The sequence below is a fragment of the Adiantum capillus-veneris genome, chromosome 21 (assembly GCF_014529385.1).
Source record: "Adiantum capillus-veneris isolate H3 chromosome 21, ASM1452938v2, whole genome shotgun sequence".
NCBI lineage: Eukaryota > Viridiplantae > Streptophyta > Polypodiopsida > Polypodiales > Pteridaceae > Adiantum > Adiantum capillus-veneris.
The window spans coordinates 14,645,466-14,660,487 of NC_140951.1; positions in this window are offsets into that span (position 1 = coordinate 14,645,466).

Genomic DNA, 15,022 nt, shown 5'->3' on the forward strand with positions numbered 1-15,022 from the left:
CCTCCTCAATGCTATGTGCATATTGTGCACCATCACGACTACTAGTCACATATGGATGTGTCATTTCCTCGTTGGACCACCTCCCCCTCACCCATAGGGACTCGATACCTATTTCTTGGCATAACCTCATCAGCCTCTAGCATGATCATATCAAAGAACTCCATGTTTGTGATCTCTACCTGTGTCTCTAGGGATTAGCAGACCTACTCTACCTTTGTTCAGTATAGACTGTGACAATACTTGTTGTGTCTCACTGGAGTAATCTTGCTCCACCTATGCCTCTGTAAAGTCCACTGACATGTCCTACCCAACTACATGCTCTGTCTCTTGAGCATATTGGAGCATTCTGCGAATGAGACACATCTCGTCTCTCGCTCCTCACACATTAGTGTCACTAGTCAAACTATGCCACCTTGTACTTGAGAAATTTAAAGTGGTTAGACAATGTAGGATCTATCTCCTCATGCAACGACTAGGTGGCCTAACTGCATGCAAAATGACTGCTCTCCAAGCAGTAACTAGCATCCACTTTGTCTCACGCATCTCACTAAGATCAATCTCTATGAAATCTCAGGAACATAACACACATGTCATAGGATATAAGATGCACCACTAGGTAATGACAACCATACATCTCATGCACCGTCTATGTCATATGCTAACCGGTCAGCTAGATGCACACGACCAAGGCTGCCACCAGCAAAAGTGCTAAACAACTCATGGCATGATGTGATGTGGAACATTGCATACTCATCTAGCAGCCATCGGGAGCAAGTGTCATCTCTATCAGACATAAAAGCAAGAGGAACACTAGAGGTAAACATGACATCACCGCCACTGGCATGCAAAGCCACCTCTTGAGTCTGTGTCAAAAATGTCTCTGCATCACATATACATATTTGTCTCTAACTCATACATCTGAAACAATGACATCTAATGTGCCCTGTGTTACCACAATGCCAACAACACATCATGCATATATCAGCAAGAGCAAGACCGCCATATCTCACGATAATCATTGTTGACTCTAATTTGTCACACATGATGGATGTCATATTAGTGAAGAAAAAGCGCATATGTGCAAAGTGGGAGCTCACTTGACCAATAAACTAATCAAGAATAAAATTGCATCAATCCAATGCTCGTATATGCAATCCGTAGCTTGATTAAGCTCTCCCATGGGGTGTACAGAAGCAATGTCCAATGTCTATTCTAAACCAAGTAGAAACCACACCTAAACAAGCACCAACTGATAGTGCATTTACGACATGACAAACCAATTGAAGGCCAAGAGCAAAACTTTTTAGTGGAGTCCATCTCAATAGAAAAGTTTTGAGGCTCTCAAGGACGCACTAGCTACAACTTCTATTTTAGGTATTGTGGATCCTTTAAAGCCGTTCATTTTAGAACGGGTGCCAGTAATCATGATATTAGAGCAGTCTTTCTATAGGAGGTAAGGCCAATTGCATTCAAAACCAAAAAGCTTAATTCAACCCAGTAGAATTATTTTGCTTATGAAAGAGAACTCTATGCAATTGTGTGAGCCTGGAAGACTTGGTGGCATTACTTCTATGGGGCAGAGTTTGAAATTGTGTTTGACCATGAAAGATAAAATGGTTAACAACAATTTGACTTGAAGGGTCAAAAGTCCAGGTGGGCTAAGATTCTTCAAGAGTATGATGCTAAGCTTCGATACCGTAAAGGATGATATAATGTGGTAGTTGATGCTCTTAGTCGAATGCCTAAGATCAAATCCCTTCTCTTTATTGAAATATAAAGCGAGTTTTTGAAATCTCTTAAGGGAAAATGTGAGCATGACAAGGAATACTCCAAAGTGTGGAGCCATGTACAAACGAGCAATCCTTCTCATTCCAATGTTGGTAGTGCGTCTTTCACCTCCACACTCATTTCTCCTCTATCGAGTGATGAGCTGTAGAGATGGAAGAATTTTTCCATAGATGATGGTGATCCGAGCTTATCACAAATTTTTGTTTATCATATTTTGTTGGTTTTCCTTGCTTCTAGAGGTTTACAATAAAAGAAAGAGTGAGAACAACCTCTTGGAAAAAATTTTTAAAAAATGATTTTTTCTTGACTAGTTCACCGGAGGTGAAAGGTAGAGGGAGAACCTAGTGGTAAAGGGAAGGGAAAATATGTAAATGTGAAAAGAAAAGATATGATGTGGTTGAGGAGCCATGCACCCATGATTCAAGGGTCATGAGTGGCTCATATCATCATGGCTTTGGAGCCATATGATGATTCAAACAAATGGGACCCAAGTGGAAGACTTGGTAAAGGAAGAAACCAGGCACATGATTTTGTTGAATTTTTAAAAAATACTTCCACTCCGATCCAAGAAAAGTTGTCTTCATCAAAGTTGTAACTGACAAGCTGAAAATTCTGGCCATATTTTTTTTATAATTTTTGCATCTACGGTCTAGGAGATATGGCCAAAATGGTGGACGCCAGTTTTTTCAACTGTGGTGGAGACCACCCCCCTACCTTTACACACACACACCCTTCCTTTTCCACATTGAGACCTTCTTTAAAATCATCTATTAGTCTTCTCACCCTCCTCTCCTTCCTCCTCTCTCTCAAGCTCAAAAACCCATCAAAGTTCCTCTTCTAATCACCTCTCAAGTCATGCTTAATCTTGTTGTAATTCATAAGTTCTCATTCAACCCCTTTCTATTATTACTAGATATGTATTGATTTTATGTAGATTCTTTACATTTTAAAATAAGGAAGCTCTTGGACTCAAGCTATGGAGGAAGGAGTGAAGACAACACAAGTGATGATGGAGCTAATTGGTCAACAAATCACTTGGAAGGAGCTTCTTCATTGGTTGAATGTCCCTAATCAAGCTTCATTTGTACAAATTACACTTGTATCTTAACCTCACTCCTAATCACTCTCTTTCCTATATAAAGAGGCCTTCCCCTTTGTAATTTCAAGCCTCCCTCAACCCATTGAGCCTTTGTATCACTCACCATGAGCCCATAAGCTCATTCATTCACTCTATTCTTGCACATCCTAGAGTGCAAATTGTTTCATGCTAGTAACCTCTCCTCCTCTTACTTATGTTAATTAAGAGAAATGTTTTATATGCGTGTGAGAGTGCTTGATGTGATCTTGGCTAATCCTTGAGTGACTGTTTGGTAATCTATATGCTATTTGTGTTGGGAGTGTTTGAAGTCATCCATTCCTTGTACACACACCACGGTTAATGCTTCATTCATAGTGATCTCTCTCTCTCTCTCTCTCTCTCTCTCTCTCTCTCTCTCTCTCTCTCTCTCTCTCTCTCTCTCTCTCTCTCTCTCTCTCTCTCTCTCTCTCTCTCTCTCTCTCTCTCTCTCTCTCTCTCTCTCTCTTTGTGTAGCGGTCCTAGTCCACGCTTCCAAGACTAGGTGGTGCCCTCATCTCATTTCCCTTGTGGCGCAATGGAGTTTGTTTTGGTGTAGAGGCCGCCATTCCAAATTTCCTTCGTCAATGGGTACCTACTCCACAAGGGAGAGTATGTGTACAGAGACAAACACGGACATTCGGGGCCAAATTCTTTATGAATGTCACGACAGTTCAAGTGCACGGGCCCCGGGCATTAAGAAAACTTATACTCTCGTACGACAAAAGCTTTACTAGCCAGGTTTATATAGTTATGTTCAAGACTATGTCTTGCATTTCCAAAAATGTCAAGTCGATAAAGAAGAGTGCATGAAGGCAGGAGGACTCTTACATCCTTTGGGGATTACCAACAAAAAATGGGAAAGTATCTCTATGGATTTTATTGTGGGTGTACCAACTACTATTTGAGGTCATGACTCAGTCTAGGTGGTCGTAGACCGATTGACTAACTCTGCAAGTTTATTGCAACCAAATCAACAATAAACACTTCAAAACTAGCTAGGTTATTTGTGGATAATCTAAACCAATTGTATGGGTTGCCAAGTAACATTGTGAGTGATCTTGATCCCAAGTTTAACAGTCACTTCCAGAGGGCCATGTTTAAATGATTGGGTACACAACTCAACCTAAGTATTGTAGATCACCTTGAAATAGATGGTCAAACTAGAAAAGTCAATCAAGTGCTAGAGGATATGCTATGAGCATACGTTAGCAAGAATCAATCAGACTGGGAAGATTATCTTCCTATTCCTGAGTTTGCTTACAAAGCGATGAGCATGTTACAACTGGATATATTCCTTTCATGCTCATGTATGGTTTTCAATCTAGGTCACCAGTTACGGTGGGTTGGCAACTGAAAATCTCCAACAGGTCAAGGATTTCCTCCAAGACCATATGAAAATGTTAAGACTGGCTCGTCAAAATGTTCAACAAGCATAGGATCCGTATAAAAAGTATGCTGATGCTTGCAAAACATCGGCAGGTTACCTTCATGGAAGGGGAAGAGGTATTTTTGTGTGCGCTAGAGCATTCAAAAAGTCTAAAGATTGTGCCAACACCTAAATTATCTCTGAGATATTGTGGGCCTTTCATGATATTCAAGCGAGTTGGTGGTCAAGCCTACAAACTATCATTACATGTGCATGTAAGTTTACACAAACACTTGCATGGGGATGACAATGTCATCTACCAAAAGATTTTGGTTGATTTCATTGAACATCCAGTCCAACCGGATGAACCTAAACACATCTTAGACTACCGCAATGTCTATATATAGGGTGGTACGGCAACCTAGGGGGTCACACCCCTAGGCCAAGGGCTTGGATGGCTTAGATGTGGATTGGGGATCCAATTAGGTTAGGGCTAAGAGCGGCAATGTCTATATATAGGGTGGTAGGGAGGTGGATCTCCTAAGCTAGTCCCATGGGTTCTTACAGAGGGAGTTCTCTGAGTACCCCCTAATGCTTCTTTGGTCGCACAGGGATCTCAAGCATCTGTCGCATATCCTCAGTGATGAGGCAAGGCATCTATGCCTTGACCTACTCTGTGCATCCATCCCTGCACTCTGATTATGGCTCATCTGAAATTAGCTCTTGGTAAAAGTAAGTAGCTAATCCCCGTATGTCCTCAGGCTCTATGGCAAGCATCTCATCCTATCTCCTCAACTGGAAAAGTGTGTGCATGGCGAGGACCCACCATCTCAAAAAAATATCTCATAACTCTGTCGCCCACTTGGGTCCACTAAGATGCATGTTGGTGGTAGGCAAAATCATGGCACCACTCCTTAATGGTGATCAGCTTCTTTTGAGCTTGCTGCATCTAGTTCTCCATCTAGAGACTACTTGGGTGTCTCTCATGCATCTTCTATAAGAACAAAATGCTCTGACGTAGCGGCTTCTCCTCCTCTCATGTTGTAGCCAGTCTTGTTGTCAACTCCTGGAGAAAGAAGTGACTACGCTCCCTGAAGCCATTGGCCACTCTAGTAGCAATTTCCCCCTATGCATCCAAACTCCCGGTCCATAGTGCAACAATCTACTCTTTGAGCTCTATATCTAGCAAAATCCTCTCAAGGATTTGTAGCACAACATTTTCACTCCTTTGCTTGTCAACCAAAGTAAGGATCAATGGTGCATGATCAGAGAAAGTAGTCCCTACCAAAATGCCTACTGAACCACCCAAGTCACAGAAGTGATCGCTAGCATAGAAGAAATCTATCCTAGATAGATTCACTCCGCCTACTCTGCATTCAGATCAAGACAAAAGGAGGTTTTTTAAGGGCCATGCAGCATGTTTCCATACATCCAAAATCCTCAAGGTGAGGCATAGCTGTTCCCAAGCAGCCAACTCAAACACCACATATAGTAGCATGATTTCTCCTAATCGTCTCTAAGGGGTCATCAAACATGTTGAAATTCCCCTCAATGCACCAATGATCTGCATGAGGTAGGCACACCACCAAATGTGAGCAAAACTTGGTATGTGTAATGGGTGTAAGGTTGGGTGTATAAATGTTTTAAAAATCCACAACGCAGCCATGTATCTACATAGTGACCCACTAGGCCCTGGGTGGCACATTGATGCCTTTGTCCACAATGATATACTTCCATGAGTGTGGAATGGTTATTGTTGGGAGGCGTTGTAGCACGACCTAATTGAAACCCACACAAAATTATCAAATCCGTGGAATTGGCAACCCGGTTAGGGCATGGAAGTACGAGCATCGAATAATTAGACATAGAGGATTCAAGAGATCACCTCTCCATTGCAAGTAGAGATTAGCCATGACAAAATTAACTCTAAACATACTCTAATCACTAATCAATCAACTCCTACACACATCAAGTCCACCGAAGTCCGACTTACCATAGACTAGAAACCCCAAGCACACTAATGATAAGCACACTCTAAATACATCGGTGTTGGCCTCTCCAAACACCACATGCCAATCACGGAACTTCATCAATAGCTACACACACGAGGTGAACGGTGCTAGAGTTTCATAAAACCTATCTACACACAAGCAAACAATAGGGCACTCACACTAATTACAAGATTAAGACCCAACTTAATCAACCTAATTAGTGATGCTAAATCTCACAAATCAAATGCTTATAGAAGAATAGAAGTGGTTAATAGCAAGAAGTACATACCTCTCCCAAATCTAGAATAATGAGAGTGTAATACTACTTCATGACATAATGAAATGTAGAGAAGAAGTAGACTAATGAGAAACTAGGAATTAGATTAATCAAGAAGAGCTTACTCTAATTACAATGGATTAGTCCTAGCCTCTTAAGCATGGGCATTAAGCTCAAGGCTAGGTCATAGAGTGAACACTCAAGAGAGAGGGATCTCTCAAAAGTGGATCCTCAAGAGTGGATACTCAAGAATGAAACCTCCTTGTATAAAGGCTTCCTTTTAAAGGCTTTCACCACAATCCCTTCTACTATGGGTTTAAGTTTCATCCCTCTACCTAGCATATACATCTTTGGAACTCCCAATGAGCCCCAAACTTATACAAAGTGAGTTGTAAATATTATGCACAACCATAGCATATCTCCCGCTTGATGCATATTAGGTGTAGCATGTGTTAGCCGCTGCTAACATTCCCTCCTTCCTAATTTGGCGCACGTCCTCGTGTGCCGATGAAGCAAGTCCACGGAAGAAATGTGGAGCTACAATCATAAGAACAAGTAATGAGCATCAAAGGCCAACAAGGATACAAAACATCAACTACAATGAACAATCATGCAAAGTGAATTTTTTGCTTCTAAAAGATGGGTAAATCATAGTCAAAAACTAAACAACATAAAGCAAAAAAAAAAACCTAGCTATCATGAAGATTAAACCACTTGAAATTTCAGTTTTATGCATGAAACAGAAGCAATCAATTTAGGCTAATGCAAGTTCATAAACCTACTAGCCTAAAAACTATGTGACCAATCTTAATAAATCATTCAAGTCTATCATGTCTATGGGCTATAAAAAAGCTCCTAATCTATTAGTACATTGTCACAACTTTTTGAATCTCATGGAAGTTTTGTTTTTGTCATTCATTGAAAAAAGTAAAACACGATACAAGGCTACCACCCCAAGGCAAGTCTAGGTGCGACTCGGCTCCTTGAACCCTCAAGAAGGTGTTCCAAGAATCTACTAGCCTACCAAGGCGACGGCTAACCACTATCAACCCAGGTATCGGTTTAGGGTCTTGACCAAGTGAGCCAAGGTGATTCCCCTCGCCTGCCAAGTGCCAATAAGGCGCTAGGCCCCACATAGACACAACATAACATAGAAGTTTTCTTTTCATGTGTCTAGTAGCATTTTTGCTACTTTTCTTGACACTTTTTTGCTTCATTGATTCATTTTTTAGCACTTTTTTATTTCTTCCAACATGAGATGCCAATGGCAATTGGACTAAAGGACTAAAGCCCAATCATAGCCCTAGGTCATGTTAAAAATGAATGGAATATTAAGGCTATCACTAAGAGTCTAGGACTAATGAGAAATGAACCTACTTTAACCTAAGGTCAAGGCCAATTACCTATGATTAGCACACATAAAACCTAATTTTTAATGAGTTAATTTTCACAAAGCAAAGTGTTGAAACTTTAGGATGCCTAGCTTTTGAACATGAAAGAACCATAGCTTAGAAGCAAAAATTACTTAAACCAATCATAGAGAATGAAGAGATGAACCAAAGAGAAAAAACATGGAAGGATTACACCTATTCATGCTCTTTTGAGCATCCTTGAGCAAGCATCTGTTACCATATACATGTGGTAGTGATGTGTGTAAACACACTAGGACCACCGGGGCATTTTTTCCCTCTTTAGGAGGTTTTTTCCCCCATGCATTGTATATACGCCCATCACTCTAGGGCTATCCATCTTTCCATTACACACTAAGTAACACACTCTCTATTGTGTGCCTTGAGCCACTACAAGAGGTTGTGTACTCTTGTGACGCTTATAGCGATGGAAATACATTGGGTTTTTTAATCCCCCGGTGTCGCAAAAAGCGTCGCTAACAACGTCGATAAGAGAACGTCGCTATAGAAATTGCTACAGGTGTCGCTATGAGTGTCGCTATATAGGGACGCGTATAGAGACGCTGCAGGGCCGTAAATACCGACGCTTATAGCGACGCTGCAGTGCACAATGTAGCGACGCCCGAGATTAAAAATTTTTGGTGGCAGGGCATTCAATGCCACCCATCAACCATATTGAATGTTTCATTGGTCAATTTACCTTTGAAAAAAAAGTACAAAGATAAATATAGACCCAAAATAGTCAGCCACAAGACAATATAATCATTAACTCCATCATCCATAGTACGTATTTTTTGCAAAATAAAGATACAAAAATGACAAGCGTGAATTGATGGAAGTAAATAAATGACAATTGTACATAGCAGCAAAATCACTTGATTGTTAATCATTGCAAATGTAATAGATACAAACCATTGTCATTATTTAAAAAATATACATGGTTTTCAAAAATACATAGTTACATGGTCTCATGATACATAAGCTAGGACAAAAAGAAACTAATGCTATCTAGCTATGGCTAAACTGGCGTCGTCTAATCAGACGTCTCATCGCGTCCAAGTGGCGTATCTGTCGAATTCTGCAAAAAAAAAACAATAAGATAGCTTTTTGTAAGTATAATTAAACATATAGCGAGCGATGTTTATAAAACAATACAATAAATAGAAAAGAATAAACCCTAATACTAACCATGCCGCCGCGAGAAGTCAGGATGTCTATAAGGGCGTTTAAGCCCTTCTTGCCTGCGTACTCACGCTCGTATGGAGTGGGATCACGTCCTGTAAACGACCACTGCCAAAACATACAAAGAATCCATTATGTTAAAATTTCAAATCCCATAAACCCTAAACTATCAAACATAGATGCGAAAACACTTACAAAATCGGCCTCAAATGATGCCCACCCGCCGCTCCCCAAGTGGTGCGAGCTCCCAGCCTCTACTCGTGCTCTGGCTGCCTCCTTTTGTTGCTTCCACTTGTCGGGATTCTCGCACGCTTCTTTCTTCGCATGCTTCCAATCTTCTTTGGCTAGCCAATTTGGTCTGTTCCATCCATGCTTGATTGCTTTTTGCACTTCGGAACGCTTATGCTTGCAGTATTCACGCATTTGAACCTTCATCACATCTTCATTGAAGCAGTCATCCCGTGTTGGAACGGGAAACTCGTCATGAAGCATGCTGATGACTCTGTCTTTTAATTCTTTTGGTATTTCACTCCAGGTGTTTAGTATGTAGTGTCTAAACACCTGAGAGCAAAGACTGCGCATGCGCGAAATCACCTTCTTGCCGTCATCATCCAAGATGATGTCGCCGCTGAAGTCGATGGAGTAAGGCAAGCCCTCTCGCCACTAACGCGTGAACCTGGGTGTCTCGACAGGGGTCTCTAGCGGCGTGTCAACGGGGGTACGAACTCCAGGTGTCTCCACTGGAGTCTGAGCCCCGAAGCGAGGAGTGCCCACTGGAGTGACTCCTGGAGGAGTAGCTAGTGGTGTGTAGCTGTGGGGAACGGCACTCAGCCACGCAAGACCTGGTGTCGATGGCGATGCCGTGGCTGGTGTCGGGATGGGCAAAGAAGGGGAGGGTAAAGAGCCTCGTTGAACACGAGGTGGTGTCGAAGCATCGGTGGCGCCACCCCCACAACAACCGCCACCGCCACCACTAGAGCGCCGGTGCCTAGACGAGTGTGAAGATCGTCTCGTCGACACCGAAGCTTCGGAGCGCGCTGAGGACTCCGAAACAGAGGGAGATGTGGATGGATTAGGAACGCGCGATGGTGCGCCTGAGCGATGACGCTCCACGTACCACTTTCTCTGTTGGGGTGACAAAGAAGAAAGAAACTCATCATCATCCATACCTGCATTAAACACACGAACATTTAAACTTAATATTGAATGAATGGAGTAGAAAACATGGACAAGTAGATAGAGAGAGAGAGAGGGAGAGAGAGAGAGAGAGAGATAAAAATACAATGACTCAATGACACAAATACTTAAAGAGCCGGAGAATCATACAAGAACACTCCAGTGCTTGTAGCTTTGGAATGTTCAAAGGCTAGCAGCAACAGAAAGCGTTTTTCTTATATTCAACTTGAGTGATGAAAGAGGCAAGTGCATAACTCTGAATTTACAAAACAATATTTATGGCTTTAAGAGATCTCTCTCTCATCCTCGCATAGCTCAGCATAACTTCCTATATCTATATAGAGCTCTCCGTTTAAACAGATGTCCTCTGTTTCATTTTGTAGATCCTCTGTATGCACCCCATAGAGAGTAACAGGTTGATGTTCGTCTGGCACCACCTCCACGGATTCTGACTGAGCATCTTCTCCGATCTCCTCCATTGATGCCGTTGTGATTGGCACATGGTAGCCTTTATACGTTCGTGCACTACGAGGGGCTACCTCTATGACGTACCACCAGTTTGATGCAGACTTTGTGGGATGAAATATCACCTGCCAGAGCCACATAACTTACATGAGAGCTTCCAAGCACATAAATTCTAAAACACACGTTAACTATTTACATACTTACTTGTTCACAATGCTCGGGTAGTACAAAAGTGTCTCTTAGGTCAGTCCATTTCTTAGTTGAATCCACCTCAAGAAAACCAGACTCTCCGCTACGCACAGTAGCGTTGCAACCCTCCATGATTATCTTGAACCATTGCACGTCAGACAAGTCGACAAAAAATCCTCTATAATCGATCCTCAAAATCTCTTGTAGCGTGCCGAAGTAAGTGAGTTCCGCCACCACAGGATCTGCATCAGAGGACCATCGTCAACTAGACTGTTCAAATTTTGCCATGATTCCACAATCTTGAGTAAAACGTTTTTTATCGATCCATTCCACCCTAAAATGTCGACCTTTACACCATGCTGCTGTGTATGACTTATACTAAAACCAACAAAGATTATGAGTGGCCGTTCAAACATCTAGAAAGTTACTGTCGTACATTGCAAACTTACCTTGGTCGCGCAACCCCTAGAGTACTCCCACTCTTCCTCAATCACTTCTTCACCGCATTGTTGTGCGCTTTTCAGTTGGTTGTGCAACCATCTTAAGCTCATGAATGTTGGTAGGCTCTCCAGACCCATCGGATAGTGCATCGGTGGTCGTCTTCCCCGTCTCCACTCGATTCTTGCCCTTTGTCGCTCTTGCTTTGCATCCTCATATTGTGAGATCCACTTCTGCATGACTGGATTGTGAAGCATGCAAAATCGGTTGATTTTAGCCTCTAGATCTTCCATCATCTTCTTCTCAATACCGAGATTGCACATGACAATTCCAGATATGCGCTCATCTTCTATGGTTCGCCATAGCGTGTCCCGGGCTTTGACAAATCCGTCTAGCCACTCTCCAATGTCCACTAAGGACTCTGATACTAGCCAACCTTCTACCATGCTACCCTCCGGACGTGCCTTCTGATGCATATATGCCTTAAGTGTTTTCATGAAACGTTTTAAAAAGAACATCCATCTGGAATGTACTGTGCCGGCTATTTCCACCTCATCAACTATGTGAACAAGAAGATGCACCTGAATGGTTAGCATGGTAGTAGGAAAATGTTTCTCAAACATACACACAACCTCCGCAACGTTTAGTTTGGCGAATGGTATGGAGTCTACGTTGATCTCCTTTTGTGAGATCCATTGTACCAACTTCGCAAGTTTGTAGATTGTGCTACAGATGTCAAGAGACAGACATCCCTCAATGGAAACCGGTAAAATAAACTGCAAAACACGTGCAGCAATGATATTAAATTACGTCCACACACGAATTTGTTACACAATTCTCACTATGATATACTCCACTATGAACATACCTGACACATTTTATGCCAGTCGTGTGACTTCAAACCGGTAAGCTTTCCTTCTTTAGTAAAACACGTTCGGAGCGAGTGCATTACGCCAGTGGGGGTCCGCAAAGATTGAATGGTCTCTTTTACTTTGCGTTCTTGGGCTCCTGTGAAAATCCATGGTGCTTTAGGGAGTTTTATCGATCCATCGGACGCTGTTTGAGGCCAATATTGCTCCATACGATCCACATTTCTAAGGTCAACTTTGGCTCCCAAAGTATCTTTCTTGCCGGTCAGATGGTCTCATAGTAGATTACCCACATTCTTGAATATGTGCATTGGATCGAGCAAGTGATTGATCATGAGTCGGGGCCAGTATGGTAACTCGTACCATAGAGATAGTCTCTTTATCCCTGGGGGCAATCCGTCATCACACATCTCCTTCTGCTCTAACCATGCTTGTGCAGACATCCTCAGTGGCTCTCTTCCCAAAAAGACGTCGCGTAACACATGATTCTCTGGAAGATACGCTTGATGACCTTCGTAGATTTGCTTCTTCAGTGAGGGCGCCCTACGTGCATTCAGTCTAGGTCCACATGTGACACGTGCTCTGTATCCGCTTGTTTGAAGCCTTGCATGTATACACATGATAATAGATCAACTTGAGAAAAACCAAGATTTACAGTGTTTGAGTGAGGAGTGTAAATAGATCACCTGAGCATTCTGTTAGTCCGGGATAGTCATGCATGGTCCACATTAGAATGCCTCTGATCAAAGCATTCCGTTGACCTGTGTGTCGGCTCATATCCACCACCTCTATGCCAATCCACAATTGTTGTAGCTCTTCCAATAGTGGACGAAGATACACATCCAGATTCTTCACTTTATATCGCCCCGGCACAATCAAGCTTAGCCATAGGTGCCCCTTCTTTGTAGTCAACCACGGGGGAATGTTGTAGTTGACGACGACAATGGGCCATACACTGTAAGATGTTGATCTTTAACCAAATGGATTTACGCCATCCATAGCCAAGCTTAAGCACAAATTTCGAGCTTCCCTGGCAAAATCTGACCATGTTTCATCAATATGTATCCAGGCTGCACAATCTGCAGGAATCCGTAGCACACCATCCGAAGATTTATTCTCCTCATGCCATGATGCTAGGGCGGCCATGGACTTACATTCGAAGAAATGCTTGATGCGAGGAAGCAAAGGAAAATGTCGAAAAACCTTTTGCGGAATTTTTGTTCTGTGGAGATCTACTCGATATCTTTCGGAATCACATTTCGGACACTTCTCTATGTCTATGTATTCCCCTCTGAAAAGAATGCAGTCATTAGAACAAGCGTGGATCAAATTATAATCCATCCCCAAGTTTTGAAAAATCTTTCTTGCTTCCTCTCGAGAATCTGGTATCACATTATCAACTGGTAGTATGTGCTCTTTGAGCAATCTACACGACATAAAAATACGGTACAATTGTGTAAAAATCTATCAGATCATTATACATTTAGAGTTTTATTAAGGTAAACTAATTATTGTAATAGATCACCTGAAAAGCGCTGTGACGCTAGTGTCACTCCATCCAAACTTTGTCTGCATGTTGAGAAGAACCAAGAGCGCTTTCAATCTAGACACACGTGCTCCATTATACAATGGCGTATCGGCTTCACTTTTCATATCATCATAGACAAGCCTTTCTGAATCCATGATCGTCTCGATCATTTCATCAATTTCGGGCTCAAACATTGCCTCGTTGGGAATGTGGTCTGCATGATCATCCCCCGAGCTATCAGAGGCTACATTTTGTGGCCTCACATATGCTGCTTGACCAAAGCGCCTGCGAACACGTCTATTGGGTTGCAAGATTGCTGCATGTTGGCCAACACAACGTTAGAGTCCAACGAGTTATAATTGGCGACAACTCGATCTATAATAGATGGATCTAACTCGCCAAATTCACAAACGTGTTGCAAAGAAACGCGTCTTGTCCGTCGCACAGCATGCTTGCAATGGTTACAGGGACATAAGATCCTCGTTGAGAGATAGGTGTTTCGGTTGGATGGCCCCACATCCTCGTCACTACTCATAATGAGGGCAAAAATCTTATAACGTGGACAACAAATTTAATCTTCTATTGACATTCTTCGTCTTTTATCTCTCTCTCTCTCTCTCTCTCTCTCTCTCTCTCTCTCTCTCTCTCTCTCTCTCTCTCTCTCTCTCTCTCTCTCTCTCTCTCTCTCTCTCTCTGTTCACACTGTAAACTACCTCACATTCTCTAGTCATGTCCAATCCCCGCACACCTCGGTCTAGAGGTGCACGGAGATCAGAACCACCGGGTTATAATCTCGTCTTTATTGGTCAATGCCTATATTTGTGGGTACAAGAAATCTACACACCCACGTCTACATGATACTGCATGTAGTGGACAAAACCCCTTTTCCTCTTCTCTAGCTGTAGCATTTCACAGCATCTTAACATCTTTTCATAGTAGATCTTTGTTTGTAGCATTCAGGTACGTCATTCTTGCAATGTAGCTAATGTCTGCTCAAGGCACTTAATTCTTATTCTAGATTTGACGGGATGTGGTGTGTGTGTATGTGTGTGTGACCCTTGGAATCGTCATCTTGCATCACTAATTTCTGTCAATGCTCAATTTGCTCTTCCATTAGCTGAACATGACGGCTTATTGTATGGTAGCAGCAGTCGAACATGCAGGTGGAATTGCTGGTCCACGTGGACTGTCGAGGCTGTGAGCGCAATAAATTTTCTCGCCATTTCT